Raw genomic sequence first — 16,509 nt, forward strand, 5'->3', positions numbered from 1 at the left:
TCTCAGCCTCCCGAAGTGCTAAGTAGGATTACAGGTGTGAGCCACCACACCCGGCTGTAAAAATGTACTTCTTCTCCAGCCTCTTTTGTATAAATCGTAGTAAGGGATGGGACTAATGATGTTATCTGTGAAAATAGCCACCATTTACCCATAAGACAAAACTTGGGGCCCATCTACCCTGACCACATCATGATATTCATCTGCAGCTGTTGCAAGGTGTTCAGATTGTGTAAACACAAATGGCATAAAAACTTTAAAAGAAGTGCAATTCTCGAAAATTGGACTAAAGCATTCTGTAAAGCATCGGATAATAATGAGCTTACAGTGGATAATTCATTTGAATTTGAAAAATACAGAAACGAGCCTGTCAAATACCAGCAAGAACTATGGAATAAAACTGATGCAATGAAGACAGTTGGAAAGATCAAACAAATGCCAAGCTAAATTTATAATGAATAAATTGAAGAAAAATAAAGGACTATAGAAAGCTCAGGACATCAAAGAAGTCAGGCAAAACTCATCTTATCTTGACCCCTCTTTCAGGCAAATGAAAGCAGCTGGAAGAAAAGATGATACAACCGTTACAACAGGATGCAGACATGAAAGAGGCTTCCTAAAAATCTCATTGTCTATAACCATGTCTATAGTTACATTTGAAAATCTCCTTTGGAGACTTAGAACCTCTAAATTATTGACTTATTTTTTATATAAGATCACTCAAATGAAAGGTGATTAAAAATCATCTACATTGCTGTCTACAAAACATCAGATAATATGGATGTTAGATTGCATCTCATTGTTAAGTCTTTACTGATAGATATGTTTGTAAATACAGAAATGAAATGTGGACATAAAATGGTTATGCTATTTGGTTAATGGTACTAGGCAACATTTCTGTAATTAATGACATTCAAAAATTTATGGCTAGTGATATATATAAAGTAAAATTTTCTTTGCAGTAAAATATGCCCTTTATTGTTATAGAAGGGAGGATATAAGGAACCAACAGTTTGTATGAAAATAGCTCAAATAGTATCTTTTATTTTGATTTTAATATTTCTTATTTTGGTTTATTAGCATCTTAGAACAAAATGGCCTTATATAATGAAGCCTAGTTATGCTTGACTGTTTTGACCTGTTTTAATTGTTCTGACATAGTTGGGGATGAAAGCCGAATAGCATTTGCCTGAAATGACTGACACTATATAATTTCTGCTTTGGCAATACTCAGTTCTAACTTGTGATTCCTGGTAGAACAGACTTTTTTTTGAGCCTAGCGATGCTCTAGAAGCAGATGTTATCTCAGTGCCTTTTAAAATTTGTTATGTGGTTTTCTTTTAAAAAGCCACACAATAATTTTGGAAAACAATGTATGGGTAGAACATCTGTCTGTTATTTGCACGCAAAACCACTTCTAATGGGTACAAAGTTAAATTAGGAGGAATACGTTCGGATGTCCTATTGCACAGTAGGGTGACTATAGTTAATGTATTGAATGTTCTTGCTACAAATAAATGATAAATGTTTGAGTTGATGGGTGTGCTAATTACACTGATTTGATTGATACACATTGTATGTGAAACAGTACATATGCCATAAATATTTACAATTGTATTTCAGTTTAACTTTTTAAAAAACATTTCTAATGTAAAAAGTATCTCTCAAACTGTAGGTTAACTTCTTGATTTATATTTAAATATGAATCTTAAGCAAAATAGTGAAAATAACCACCTTGATTTAGTGTTTTTGTCCCATATGTGAATTGTATATACTTAGAGGACAATAAAATCAACTGAACTCTAAGCTTAGAATAGGACTGAGGGGTAATTTTGCACAGCAGCTTTACGAATGGTACATTGTTACATTGATGCTTCAAAACTCTCTCTCTTTCTCTCTCTCTCTCTCTCAGTAAATGGCCAAAGGGATTAGTACTTTACCTTTGGAGGTCCTCAAAGCATTATTTGGAGTTGATAATACTTCAGCTAGAACCAAGTAGAATCTGTTTTTTTCTGAAGATTATCGGTAGCATAAATGTGATTATAAACAAAGTACACTTAAGATGTATATCTGCAATGACTGCTATTTATACAAAATTTAAATCTGCAAATGGAAACAGCATGCTTATGGGTTATTAAAATTGTCTAAAGTCTTCGGTTCTTTATAGTACACGTGTTGATTTACAAATAAATGATTTATTAAGTGATTTTTAAAAAGTATCTCTCTGAAAGCTCCCATGGAAACCAGCTTTTTGTAATCTAAATCTGATTTTTTTAACCAAATTGTCACTTACTGTACATATTATCAAACCACTTTATAATATCTGTAAAGTCAAAAAATACTTGTACTCCCACCTAACAATCTTTTTCACTTATGTGTGTTTTCAGTATTTGATCATGAGCAGACATATTTTTATATACTTCTAATATGTGAACAAAATTTTGTATACTTTTTTCGTCATCTTTGATTTTGTTTTTAATTAAGTCTTATGATCACACATAATTTTTAAATTTGTATGTATCTCCTCTAATCCTTTTAAGTTGGCAAAAGCACCATTCCCAATCACAAATACACAGGAGTTCTACAGTTTTATGTTTTTGAATGGCTGTTTAAAGACAATCCTAAATTACAACTTAGTCTGACTTAGATTGTAAAGAATTCAAGAGTGAAGTTTAACTTCCTACTATTTTTAAAGCATTTGACCTTATAGATCATCTATAAAATGTGAGAAGTGTTAATCCTTATTTGATATTACACATAAGCCACACCAAAATGCCTTTCAATAAATAAAAGGAACCATTTTAGATACAGGGAATTCAAATTAGATTGGCATAGTTAAGGCCAAAAATTTAAAGTATACATTGCTACCTTATCGTCAACCTTTGCCTTTAAGAAGTGACGAACACAAAACACAGGTGAAACCTTGCTTGGTTCTGAGACAGGGAAGGAATTTCCCCAGTATTTAAATATATTCACATATCCAGTTATATTAATCTAAATATAAAACCAATCTCCAATAAGTTTTGTTTTGTTTTTTTGAGATGGAGTCTTGCTCTGTTGCCCAGGCTGGAGTGTAGTGGTGTGATCTCAGCTCACTGCAACCTCTGCCTCCTGGGTTCAAGCGATTCCTCTGCCTCAGCCTCCTGAGTAGAGTAGCTGGGACTACAGGCGTGCACCACCATGCCCGGCTAATTTTTGTATTTTTAGTAGAGATGGGGTTTCACCATGTTGGCCAGGCTGGTCTTGAACTCCTGACCTCAAGTGATCTGCCCACCTCAGCCTCCCAAAGTGCTGCGATTACAGGTGTGAGCCACACCACACCTGGCCCAATCTCCAATAAGTTTTAAGATAGCATTCACCATCTTTGGAAAGTTGAACGTTACTAACAAAGCCTAATACCTTTAGAAGGGGTAAACAGTGATAGCATTTACTGAATCACAATTACTATTAAAATTCAAAAAACTAAACATATTCATTTAACTATAACCCAGGGTTTAGTTTTAAATCAGGACTGCCCAACAAAATATTATGTCAGTCATTCATGATCTGAATTCTGATGTATGAGAGCTATCAAATTATGGTACACATAAAAAAGTCATGAGACATTTCTGTTTTGTAATAAATAAGGCAGTGGCCAATTATTACTCATTGGTAGCTTTTTTGAGATAAGCTATCTAGTCTATCCTTTCTGCCTTCTTCTTAATGTGGGCAAAGAGCATTTTTGTTCCAGGGATGTACTTCTAGGGATTCTCCAAATGCTCCATCAGGGTATCCTCTCCCCAGGTGATGCCTTTGTTCTTACTGGCGTCTGTGTAAGAGAATCCAGTGGCCTGGACAGGTGGAGATTAGGCCCAGTTTTGTCCCTGCCTTTGTTTTCCATGGTGTAGCACTGGGCACACTTCTCAATACAAATCCTCTTGCCTTTCTCAATATCACCCATATTTAATTCTCTCTTTTGTCGCTGGCGCTAGGAACGTTCCCATTCGGAAGCTGGACGTACCGCTCTGTATACTCTTTTTTTTTTTTTTTTTTTTTTTTTTTTGAGATGGAGTCTCTGTCTTCTGTTGCCAGGCTGGAGTTCAGTGCCCGATCTCGGCTCACTGCAAGCTCCGCCTCCCAGGTTCACGCCAATCTCCTGCCTCAGCCTCCCGAGTAGCTGGGACTACCTGGGACTACAGGCACCTGCCAGCATGTCCGGCTAATTGTTTGTATTTTTAGTAGAGACGGGGTTTCACCACGTTAGCCAGGATGGTCTTGATCTCCTGACCTCGTGATCCACCCGCCTTGGCCTCCCAAAGTGCTGGGATTGCAGGCATGAGCCACCGCGTCTGGCCCTCTCTGTGTACTCTTTTAAACCAAGTATCATACTACAAACATTTCCCCACACTGCTAGTCTTCATAACTGTATATTTGAATGCCTTAATTTTATTTTTTAACTTTGATCAATTTTTAATAGAGATAATCCATACATATGGAATAAAATTTAAAAGGTACAGAATAGTGTCATTGAAATGTAAGTCTTGCTCCTCCCCTTCTCCCCTGTAAACCCAGATCCCTTCCCTGGAGGCCTACATAATGAAAAGTGTCTTATTTATGTACTTCAGAGTTATTTTATACATATATAAGCACACATGACTATACTCATTCTTTTTTATGTAGTAGCATACCCTATGCACAGTCTTGCACTTGGGTGATTGTTTCAGACCAGTTTATAAAAGGCATCCTCATTCTTTTTAGTGACTATGTAGTATTCCATTGAATGATTTACCATGACTTATTTAGTCTCTATTGAGGACATTTAGGTTATTACTAATCTTAGGCTTTTACAAACAAAGCTATAATGAGAATTCGTGTGTGTGTCTGTGTGTGTTTCACACATGGTGAGTACCGAAGCTGCATTTCTAGAAATGGTTTTCTGAGTCAGGATATGTGTATTTTAAATTTAGTGGACACTGTCATAATTGTCTTCCATAAAAGTTATACCAATCTATACTCCTGTCAGCAATGTAATGATGTAATGCCTGAATTTTAAATTTCCAGCACTGTAGAATGCTTTTTCTTTTTTTTTAAGGCAAGTTTTGGAGCAGGAGTGAAAGTTAAAAAGCTTTAGAGCAGGAACGAAAGGAAGGAAAGTACAGTTGGAAAAGGGCCAAGTGGACGACTGGAAAGACAAGTGTCTTTTTTCTATTTTTAAAGCCTTTTTTTGTTGTTGAAACAGGGTCTCATTCTGTTACCCAAGCTGGAGTGCAGCAGTATGATAATGGCTCACTGCAGCCTTGACCTTCTGGGTTAAAGTGATCTTCCCACCTCAGCCTCCTGAGTAGCTAGGACTAGCTAGGCATGTGCCACCACGCCTAGCTCATTTTTTTTCTTTTTTCCCCAAAGTAGAGATGAGATCTGGCTATTTTGCCCAGGCTAGTCTTGAACTCCTGGCCTAAAGCAATCCTCTTTCCTCCACCTCCGAAAGCGCTGGGATTACAGGTTTTGTGTTTGGCCTTAAAGCTTTTTATTATAAAATATTTTAAACATACAGTAATGAACCATCATGCAGCTAAAGCCATCCTCAACTCATAATGGCCAGATAAGTTTGTCTAAACTGGTACCCTTTTCCTGTCTCCCCCTGGATTATTGTGAAGCAAATAACAAATATCATACTATTTCATTCATAAATATTTCAGTATGTATTCCCAAAAGATAAATACTCTTGGCTAGGCATGGTGGCTCATGCCTGTAATCCTAGCACTTTGGGAGGCCAAGGTGGGTGGATCGCTTCAGCTTAGGAGTTTGACACCAACCTGGGCAACATGGTGAAACCTCATCTGTACAAAAAAATACAAAAATTAGCCAGGCATAGTGGTGCACACCTGTAGCTCCAGCTAATTGGGAGGCTGAGGTGGGAGGATCACTTGAACCCATGAGGTCGAGGCTACAGTGAGCCGAGATTGCACCGCTACACTCCAGCCTGGGCAACAGAGTCAGACCCTGTCTTAGAAACAAAAAAACCTGACTCTTTTTAAACTCTTTAACCACAACATTATCACCATATGTAGAAAATACTTCTTCAATATCAACAAATATTCAGTTAACATTCACATTTCTCCAGTTGCTTTTTTCTTTACTTTTAGTTGTTTTATTCAAATCAGGATCCAAACAAGATCTAGACACTGTATTTGGTTCATGTGTCTCACAAATGTCTCTTAAGTCTTTTTTTATCTGTAAGTTCCCCCTCCATCTTTTTGTCTTTGCCCCTCGTTATTTGAGGAAACAGATGTTTGTCCTATCAAGTTTTCCACAGTCTGGATTTTGTTCATTGTGTCCTCCTGGTATCATTTCACATGTCTCTCTATCTCTTCTATTTCCTGAACATTGAAAGGTAGCTCCTGAGGCTTGGTCTCATTCAGGTATGATTTTTTTTTTTTTTTTTTTTTTTTTTGCGTGTCTGCTGCTAGATGGTAGTGTGTTCTTACAGCAAGAGGGAAGTAATCTCAGGCTTTTTTTCTCTCTTTTTTGTAATGATCATTTCTTAGATGCATTATCTTATTAGATGCTATCATTCCTCCTTCACTTACCAGATGGAATCTTTTTTTTTAGAGATAGGGTCTCACTTTGTCACCCAGGCTGGAGTGCAGTGACGTAATCACGGCTCACTGTATCACTGCAGCCTTGACTTCCTGGGCTCAGGTGATTCTCCCACTTCAGCCTCCCAAGTGGCTGGGACTATAGGCATGCGCCACTATGCCCAGCTAATTTTTGTATTTTTTATAGAGACAGGGTCTTGCCATGTCAAGGCTGGTCTTAAACTCCTGGGCTCAAACGATCCACCCACTTCGGCCTTCCAAAGTGCTGGTATCACAGGCGTGAGCCACCTCACCCGGCCGGAATAGTTCTACAGGACCAACAGGATGCGCTCAAAAGAACTCATCATGACCAGCAGCAGCAGCAGTGTTGTTATTAGCATTTTATTCATTTTTTAGTTTTGTTCATATTCAGTAAGTTTGTACTGAATAAAAATTGCTTATATAAAAGATTTGCTTTTATAGTTATATACATTGGAGTTTATATTGAGTTTAAATTTTAACATATTTAGATTAAATCAACAATGAGTAACCCAATGATTTTTTTTTTTTTCCTTTCAAAGGGTGGTCTGTGCATTATTCTAGTTCAAGAGACACTGGTATCAGGCCATAGTGTTACGTTTAAAAAATTTCTCTAAACTGTGAGCTTTTCTACTGTGAGCCAGAGATTGTTTCTTTTTTATTTTTGTTTTTGTCTTACTATCCCAGTACCTGACATACAGAAGGAAGCAGAGCTTTAATGGCTTGCCTTATTGTGAGGAATTCCCTGCAGCCTCCACGTTGGTCCTCTTTGTTGATAAACATCAACATCCAGTCTGTTAAAAATTGTGCTTTTCAATGGCAATTTCACTATTTAACATGGCTCCCAATAGTAGTGCTGAAATGCTGTCTGGTATTTCCAAGCACAAGAAAACTATAATGGGCCTTATGGAAAAGATACACGTGTTACATAAGCTTTGTTCAGGCACGACTCATAATGCAGTTGGCTGTGAGTTCAGTGTTCATGAATCAACAATATATTTGAAATAAGATGTTTCGAAATGGAAACACACATAAAACAAGGATATGCATTTTTCAATTAATGAAAATAGGCCAGGCATGGTGGCTCATGCCTGTAATCCCAGCACTTTGGGAGGCTAAGGCAGGCGGATCATTTGAGGCCAGGAATTCGAGACCAGCTTGGCCAACATGTTGAAACCTCGTCTCTACTAAAAATACAAAAATTAGTTGGGTGTGGTGGTGTGCACCTGTAATCCCAACTACTCGGTGGGCTGAGGTGGGAGAATCGCTTGAACCTGGAAGGCAGAGGTTGCAGTGAGCTGAGATGGCACCACTGCACTCCAACCTGGGCAACACAGTGAGACTCCATCTCAAAAAGAAAAAAGAAAATGTTGTGACCAGAGACAAACAGGAACCTAACTCTTTATTTCCTCTAGGAGCCATGGTTCAGTGTTCATGATTTCAACAACTTTATAGAACATAACTACCATAAAGCCAAAATAATACTACATAATGTGGAATTTATAGCAGATATGAATGTAAAGTATATAACCATGAAGATAGTAGGGTGGTATTCAGACATATATCGTTTTAAGGCAGGGCACAGTGGCTCATGCCTGTAATCCCAGTACTTTGGGAGGCCGAGGTGGGTGTATCACTTGAGGTCAGGAGTCTGAGACCAGCCTGGCCAACCCTGTCTCTACTAAAAATATAAAAATTAGCCGGGAGTGGTGGCACGTGCCTGTAGTCCCAGCTACTTGGGAGGCTGAGGCAGGAAAATATCTTGAACCCAGGAGGTAGAGGTTGTAGTGAGCCGAGATCGCACCACTGCACTATAGCCTGGGTGACAGAGCAAAACTGTTTCATTAAAAAAAAAAAAAAAAAAGTTATAAGTATACTGTTTTAAGATTATTATTATTATTTTTTTTTTTTTGAGATGGAGTCTTGCTCTGTCATCCAGGCTGAAGTGCAGTGGTGCGATCTTGGCTCATTGTGACCTCTGCCTCCCTGGTTCAAGTCATTCTTCTGTCTCAGCCTCCCACGTAGCTGGGACTACAGGCACCCGCCACCATGCCTGGCTAATTTTTGTATTTTTAGTAGAGATCGGGTATCACCATATTGGCCAGGCTGGCCTCAAACTCCTGATCTTGTGATCAGCCCTCCTCGGCCTCCCAAAGTGCTGGGATTACAGGTGTGAGCCACCGCGCCTGACCAAGATTCTTATATTCCTAAATACAAGAGTATTTTTGGCAGGCAAGTAATGATAAAAAGAAGATGCATATGCATCTATACAGCAACCACCAAAAATAAGACAAATGGACATAAGCAGAAATTCAATAGTGGTGACACAAATTAAATTATTAATGATAATTCACATAGGAGATAAAATTGAATAAAAATAATTTTCCAACTAAAGGTAGAGAAACGAAAATCTGAAAACAGAAATAGAAATCAAACACCATGATAGATAAATCCAAACATACTAATTTAATGTAAATGGATTAAATACTCTCATTAAAAGGCAGCATTTGTTGACCTTTTATAAATGCAAGCAATTCTATGTTATTATCAAAAAACATACTTTAACATTAAAAGACATAGACAATTTGAAAATAAAGTGATAAAAAAGAAAAAATACATACCCAGTCTGTTAAGTGGTTGTCCCAGCCCTGCTCACACATCTCTCCAGACACAGAGCACTTACTATCTCCTGAGGCAGCCTTCCATTCTTGGATAGTTCTGATTGTTAGAAAGTTACTCCTCAAAGCTAAAATGCCACCAACATTGTCATATTCTATTCTATGTCATATTCTAGAAATATGTCTATTTCTACCTGCCAGCATCCGCACATTTTGTCTCAGGACTTTTGGAGGGACCAGGGCTATCAACCCATGTGTCAGGCTAGACATGCTGGAGAATTCATGTCCCTCGAGCAGCCCTCGGCCAATGACTGACTCCCCTAACCCCCTTGCCTCTAATGAGAGGTAACTCTGGATGTGTTCTACCCAGGCCTCTAGGGTTCCCTAGCAGGGCTAAGCTTGCTAAAGGTACACCTTATTAAAGGTTCCGTTCACTCCTGTGTTACTTTCCCACTCTCCTAATTGTGTTTCCCGGGATCACGTCACACATGAACCACTTGTACTCAAATCCATGTCCCAGGGCCTGTTTCTGGGAGAATCCAAAATAGCCTCAAACACATTCTTCTAAAAATAAAGCTTAAGTCAGTGTCAACACTTTTTTTGCTTTGTTTTACTGCCACACTGTCCTATTTACTTAGGTGGGATAACAAATATGCATAACATCTGAGGTACAGCCCCTCCTTCCAGGAGCTCCTGGTCTGAGGGGAAGGCAATAATAAGCATTTCATGTGCCTTCTCGGCCACGAATCCATTTGCTCCTTGGAAACCTGCAAGGTTTGCAGGACCAAGATTCTTGTGTAAGTGAGGAACACAGAGGCTCAAAGTGAGGCAGTGACTTGGCCCAGGGTCCCAGAGCTGATGATCCCTGGCTGACCCCTTTCTTGGCTTGTGCCTGTGTCAGCACCATCCAGGTGGTCTCTTATCGCTGAGAATAATTAGGGAATCCCTCCTTTCTCTGTGGGTTCAGCCAGAGCTCCAGTAAAGACACCCACATCTGTTGCTTGTTTTCTAAACATTGATAACTTTGAAGGTAGAAGATTAGAAGCACCAAAAAACAAACAGCACTCTGATCCCCCCAGGGGCTGCTTTACCTATTGCTCCCTCTTGGACTAGGGGCTCTCCCAGTAAGAGACTGTTTTCCATGCAGTCAGGGCCATTCTTCCCAAGAACAGGGACTTACACAAGGATGATACATATGAAAAAGGGGAGACTCGTGGGATGGGAGCCATCAGGGGACACAGACAAAGGCATCTAATTTAGGGCAGGGGAGATTTCCAGGAGGAAGTAGCATCTAAGGGTGAGTTAGCCTGCCCCAGGAGGAAGGGTAGGGTGTTCCAGGCAGAGAAAGCAGCATAAGCAAAGGCCTGAAGATGACACAGAGCATGTGAGTATTTGAAGAACTGAGATTGTCCCCTCCTGCTCCTTTCTGGGGTGAAAACCCAAGCTTGCATCCTCCACCCGCATTCCTTAGTTCTCCTACTCCTTCCTCCCACCCCTTGCCTGGAGCAGGCTGAAAAGGAACAGGGAAGGACCCTACCCATCTGACAGATGCACTGCCTGTGCTGGATCCTTCCACTTGTCCTGCATGGGCTCACCACCCTTCTCCACCCACAGTAGGCTGCCTGACTCTGGAGCTTCAGTCTGGGTTGAGCCAACAGAAGGCAGTGGTAGAAGACCACAGGATGGGAGGGGAGAGAGGGAAATGTGCTTGTTCCCCTGGCTCTCTCCCTGTGAGAGGTTAGCCTCTACCAAAGGCCACAGCTCCAGTCCTGATGCCCTCCCCTCCACTGCCCTCTCTGAGTTCCAGTAATAACCCCTTCCTCCCCTCGCACTGTTAGCCCAAGTAGTTTCCATCCTCACTGTTGCTAGCCAGACATACTGCACTATTTTGTCTTGATTTTCTAAGCCCTCACCACACTCTAAATTACCCATTTTCAGGGTGCCAACTGTTTCCTACCTGGACCCTGGTGACATACAGCCCTAATCCACAGTTAGAGGATGGACAGGATGTGCTAAGCCTTGCAAAATGCTGGAAACCTGGGAGGAGTTATTGGTATTCAGCTCAATTCCACCTCACTTGCCTATGCTTTTTTTTTTTTTTTTTTTTCCAAGACAGAGTCTCGCTCTGTCACTCAGGCTGGAGTGCAATGGCGTGACCTCAGCTCACTGCTACCTCTGCTTCCTAGGTTTGAGCAATTTTTTTGCCTCAGCCTCCCAAGTAGCTGGGATTACAGGTGCCCGCCACCTCGCCTAGCTAATTTTTTGTATTATTAATAGAGATAGGTTTCACCATGTTGGCCAGACTGGTCTTGAACTCCTGACCTCAGGTAATCCACCCACCTCGGCCTCCCAAAGTGCCAGGATTACAGGCATGAGCCACTGTGCTGGGCCCCTCACTTGCCTCTCGCCAGTCCAACTCATGAGGGTCCAGAGCTGTTCTAAGCACAATATTTGCAGCAAATAACAAATCCACAAGGATGTATTACTGACCCTGTTTTCAGAAGAGGAAACTGAGTTTCAGAAGAAGAAATTGCCCAAATTCATGAAGTCAATTAGAGGCAAGTCCACTGTTTGGACTCCAGCCTAGACTCCAAAGGACCAAATGAGACAGCAAGTGTGAAGATGCTTTTGCGACTATGAAGAGCCACCATACCTGTCTGAGCTAAGAACTGTGGTGTGATGCCTGTCCCTCCCCACAAGGCTGAGTCTTGAAGAAGGTCAGATCTGGTAGGAACCCTAGAGATCAGACAGTCTCACACCATCCTGTGCAGAGAGGGAAACAGGTCCAGAGAGGACAAGTAGTTCCGCCAAAGATGAATATTTGCTGTTGGAATCAGAATGAGAATCCAGAATGCACATCTTCAGACACCTCATAAACACATCAGTGAGAAGGACGTAGCACTCCCCTTAGAGAGGGATTTGGAAGACAGAGAAGAAGAGGGGATAGAGAAGAGGAAACGAGCTGATTTCTGGGCTATAGCATTTCAGATTTGGGGAATGCAAGGGATTAAGGACCAAACTGATAAGCCAGGAGGAGATAAGACCCTGGAGGCACAGACACGGGCTCCTCATGAGTAATGAAATAAAGTAACTTGATGTGACTGTTAAACTTCCTCTGTGAGTCACATTGCATTTCCCCCCAGTGACCCAGGCTTCTGAAACTGTTGACAGGTACCATCCACACTCACTCTCTCAACATTTCCCCCCCACTTCCTAGACCTTGAGTTAGAAACCTCAAATATATCAGAGTCATCTGGTTAGGTGCACTAAAAAGTCAAGATGTAACTCAAGGGATACCATGGTGGAAAAGACACAACTGGTCTCTGTTCTCATAGCGCTTCCAGTCCAATGGGAAAGGCAGGCCCCAAACAGATAAACAGAAGATTGGGTTGAGTTCTATGAAGAAAACAAACAGGGATCTGGGTGGATGATGGTGCCATTGACTGAGACATAGAAAATTGAAAGGGAAAGAAGTCAAGAGTTCCGGTCCCCACGTTATCCAAACAGAGACATCAGGGAGGTTGTTGGATATGGGAGTTTGATGCTCAGAGGAAAGTTTTGGGCCACAGGTTGAAAAAGTCTCCTACTGACCTTTGAGGCTCTCTCAGGTTCTATCTCTTCTTGGAAGCTTTCTCTGATAACATAATTCCTAGGGGTCTTCCCTCTCATGGACCGTTATTCACTCACTCATTCTCCTCTGTGCTAGGCTTGGTGCTGGGAATGTCTTGGTGCCCTCGATGAATTTATGTTCTAGGTGTGGAGTCAACCGATAGAGGAGACAATTGTAACACAGAATGGTAAATGTTGTGTGAGAGGAAAGCCCAAGGGGCTGTAGGAGCAGAGAAAGTGGGCCTCTGTGCCAGTCAGGTCCTGCAGGAAGAAGATGGCTATCTCATATGGATAATTCAAGAAGGCTCTATTCAGAGATGTGCAGGGAGTGGGGAAACCACAGGGGTTGTGAGATAGCCTGGAGCTGAAAGCACTTGGGCATCACTACCACCCCTAGGCCTGAAGAGGAAAGAGAAGGAGGTGGTTACAGGAATCTAGACTCAGGGAGAGCTCTAAGAGAGGGCTGAGGGCAGAGGGAGCTATAAGCCTCAGGTGAAGATGCAGCAAGAACAACAACAAAAGACTTTGTTTTTTTAAGTAAGTGAAATAGATCAGAATCATCTGGTAAGGTGTTACTGAAAAGTGAGGCAGGGGATGGAGGTAGGGAGACAGGAGAAAGGAGGAATTAGCATTTATAAACTGGATGCTCAGGGAAGGCCTCACCAAGAAGGTGGCATTTAAGCCAAGACTTGTTGGCAGCATATCTCTAGGTGAGTCTTCCCCTTATCCCTTCAATCAGCTCATCCTACCCTCAAACACCATCCACCCCACTCCCCCATCTTCCCCATCCCAGGGTCAGGGCCATGTCTCCAATGTCTTTGGATTAGGGAGCTCCTTGAAGTCTCTGTCAGACTAGAGATCCCCAGGGACAGGAACTCTGTTTCCTCCTGCTCTTTCTCATCCAATGACAATAGAAGCTGCCATTATTAAGCCTATGCCTCATGCTAGGCCCGGCTCTAGGCATATTATACACATCACTTCATCTAAGCCTCCTGGCAAGGCTCCGGGGCACAGCTGGGGAACATGAGGCAGCTCAGCCCCCTTTCCAAGGCCCAGCTGCTTTCCCTGACATGGTTCTTGCTTTATCCTCACCCCAGAGAAGGGGGAGTAAAGGATAGACCTTAAATTCTACTTTTTTTTTTTCTTTGAGATGGAGTCTCGCTCTGTCACCCAGGCTAGAGTGCAGTGGTGCAATCTTGGCTCACTGCAACCTCTGCCTCCTGGGTTCAGGTGATTCTTCTGCCTCAGCCTCCTGAGTAGCTGGGATTATAGGTGCATGCCACCACGCTCAGCTAATTTTTTTTTGTATCTTTAGTAGAGATGGGGCTTCACCATATTTACCAGGCTGGTCTTGAACTCCTGACCTCATGATCCGCCCGCCTCCCAAAGTGCTGGGATTACAGACATGAGCCACTGTGCCCAACAATTTTTTTTCTTGAGATAGGGTCTCACTTTGTTGTCCAGGCTGTAGTGAGTGCAGTGGCACAATCTCGGCTCACTGCAGCCTCGACCTTCTGGGCTCAAGCAATCCTCCCACCTCAGCATCTCAAGTAGCTGGTACTATAGGCACATGGCATTATGCCCAGCTAATCTTTGTACTGTTTGTAGAAATGAGGTCTCACTATGTTACCCAGGTTGGTCTTGAACTCCTAGGCTCAAGTGATCCACCCACCTTGGCCTCCCAAAGTGCTGGGATTACAGGCAGGAGCCACTGCTCCTGGCCGACCTTAAATTCTTGAAGGACTGTAAAAGGGAACACAGATCAGACTTCTATTTTATGTCTCCAATGGGTGCAAGGACCAAAGGATAGAAGTCAACAAGAGGCAGTTTTTGTTAAAATGTGAGAATATCCTAACAATCCGAGCTGTCTGGCTGCCTTGCAGGCAGTGAGCTCCCTAGAGGTGTGCAAGAGAAGCTGGATAGCCTCATGTCAAAAATGAAATAGAGGTGGGGTGTGGTGGCTCACGCCTGTAATCCCAACACTTTGGGAGGCCAAGACAGGCAGATTACTTGAGGTCAAGAGTTCAAGACCAGCCTGGCTAACATGGCAAAACCTCATCTCTACTAAAAACACAAATATTATCTGGATATTTTGGCACACCTATAATTCCAGCTACTCAGGAGGCTGAGGCACAAGAATTGCTTGAACCTGGGAGGCAGAGGTTGCAGTGAGCTGAGATCGCACACTGCACTCCAGCCTGGGTGATATGTTTCCAAAAATAAAGAAATGGGAGGATCTGTTAGGCTCATGAGGGATTTGACTAGGAAACTTGTGAGAATTCTTCCAGTTTACATTCTAGAATCCTAAGATATGATTCTAAGACTTTGGTTCTAAGATTTTATTAGAACAAAAGACAATCCCTATCTTCAAAGAACTCACAACCTAGCAGATGAGGTGGACAAATGGTTTCTTTCTATAACTGTCATAAACAGTCCTACAGAGTAAATGCAAGGCCATGGGCAGGATCTGAGAAGGAACCCTGACCAAGCCAGGACTGCATGGCTAGTCTCAAGAACCATCTGCATCAGAGTCATTTGGAAATCTTGTTTAAAAATGCTGATTTCTGGGCTCCACTCCAGATGTCCTGAATTAGAACCTCTGGAGTGAAGCCCAAGAGTCTACTCAGTAAAACAAACTCCCATGGGGATTCTTAGGCAGATTGAAAACTGAGGCAGGACAGGCACAGTGGTTCATGCCTGTAATCCTGGCACTTTGGGAGGTGGAGGTGGGCAGGTCACTTGAGCCCAGGAGTTCGAGACTAGCCTGGGCAACATGAAAAAACCCAGTCTCTATAAAATACAAAAATTAGCCAGGCATGGTGGTGTGTCCCAGCTACTCAGGAGGCTGAGGGAGGAGGATCACCTGAGCCCAGGAGTTCAAGGCTGCTGTGAGCCATAATCACTCCACTGTACTCCAGTCTGGGTGACACAGTGAGATCCTGTCTCAAAAAAGAAAAGAAAAGAAAAAAAGAAAAAGGAAAAATGAGATTGCAAGCTTAGGTGATAAGGATGACTTTTCTAAGAGGTGATCTCCAGATTGAGAAAAAGGAATAGTTGGGTCAAAACAAGGTGGGTACAATATGCCTTAGATATATTCTGAGATTCTGTAATTGAGAGTACGTGCCTCAGATATCCTGGAGCAGACCTCTGCAAGGGAGTGAGAGAGCTGGCCTGAGGCTGTTATTAATTATTCTGAGGCAGTGAGCTGGTAAAAGGGTGCTCCACAGGGTCCCTGGGAGAAATTCTCTGGAACTATTCTTTCCTCTGCCACTAGCGTCCTGGCTTTTATTCCCCAGCTGCCCCAGTTCTCTGAAGCCTGCAATGTCACCAGCGAGGAAACAACAGTTTGAGTGAGGGCATGGTGGTGGAAAATAAACTGTTGTGGGACAGAGATGAGTAAGGTGTGGCGGTACACAAGTTGGCCAGGCACCGTCAGGAAGTTTTGAGGCTTGATGGAGGAAACACCTGCTGGTGCTACTCAGAGAGAGAGGTGTGTGTAGCAGATTTTGGGTCTGGGCTCTGCCACCTGGGCAAATCCCTTCTCCAACTGGGCCTCTGCATCCTATGTAGAAAAGTTTGTGTAAGAATCGTATTAATTTGCTGTTGACCCTTTGGTTTTAATACTTTGGACTCAAAGGTCTCATCTGACCCCAACCATAAGCCTGTGAAGAATGCATGGTGGAACTATA

At 42.1% G+C, this 16,509-nt stretch overlaps 1 pseudogene; it reads right to left on the reverse strand.

The window, feature by feature from the left end:
• Positions 1-3,638: 3,638 nt before the first annotated feature.
• Positions 3,639-3,966, reverse strand: LOC115893566 (annotated as a pseudogene).
• Between the last annotated feature and the right edge of the window lie 12,543 nt (positions 3,967-16,509).

The sequence above is a fragment of the Rhinopithecus roxellana genome, chromosome 15 (assembly GCF_007565055.1).
Source record: "Rhinopithecus roxellana isolate Shanxi Qingling chromosome 15, ASM756505v1, whole genome shotgun sequence".
In the NCBI taxonomy this organism is placed as follows: Eukaryota; Metazoa; Chordata; class Mammalia; order Primates; family Cercopithecidae; genus Rhinopithecus; species Rhinopithecus roxellana.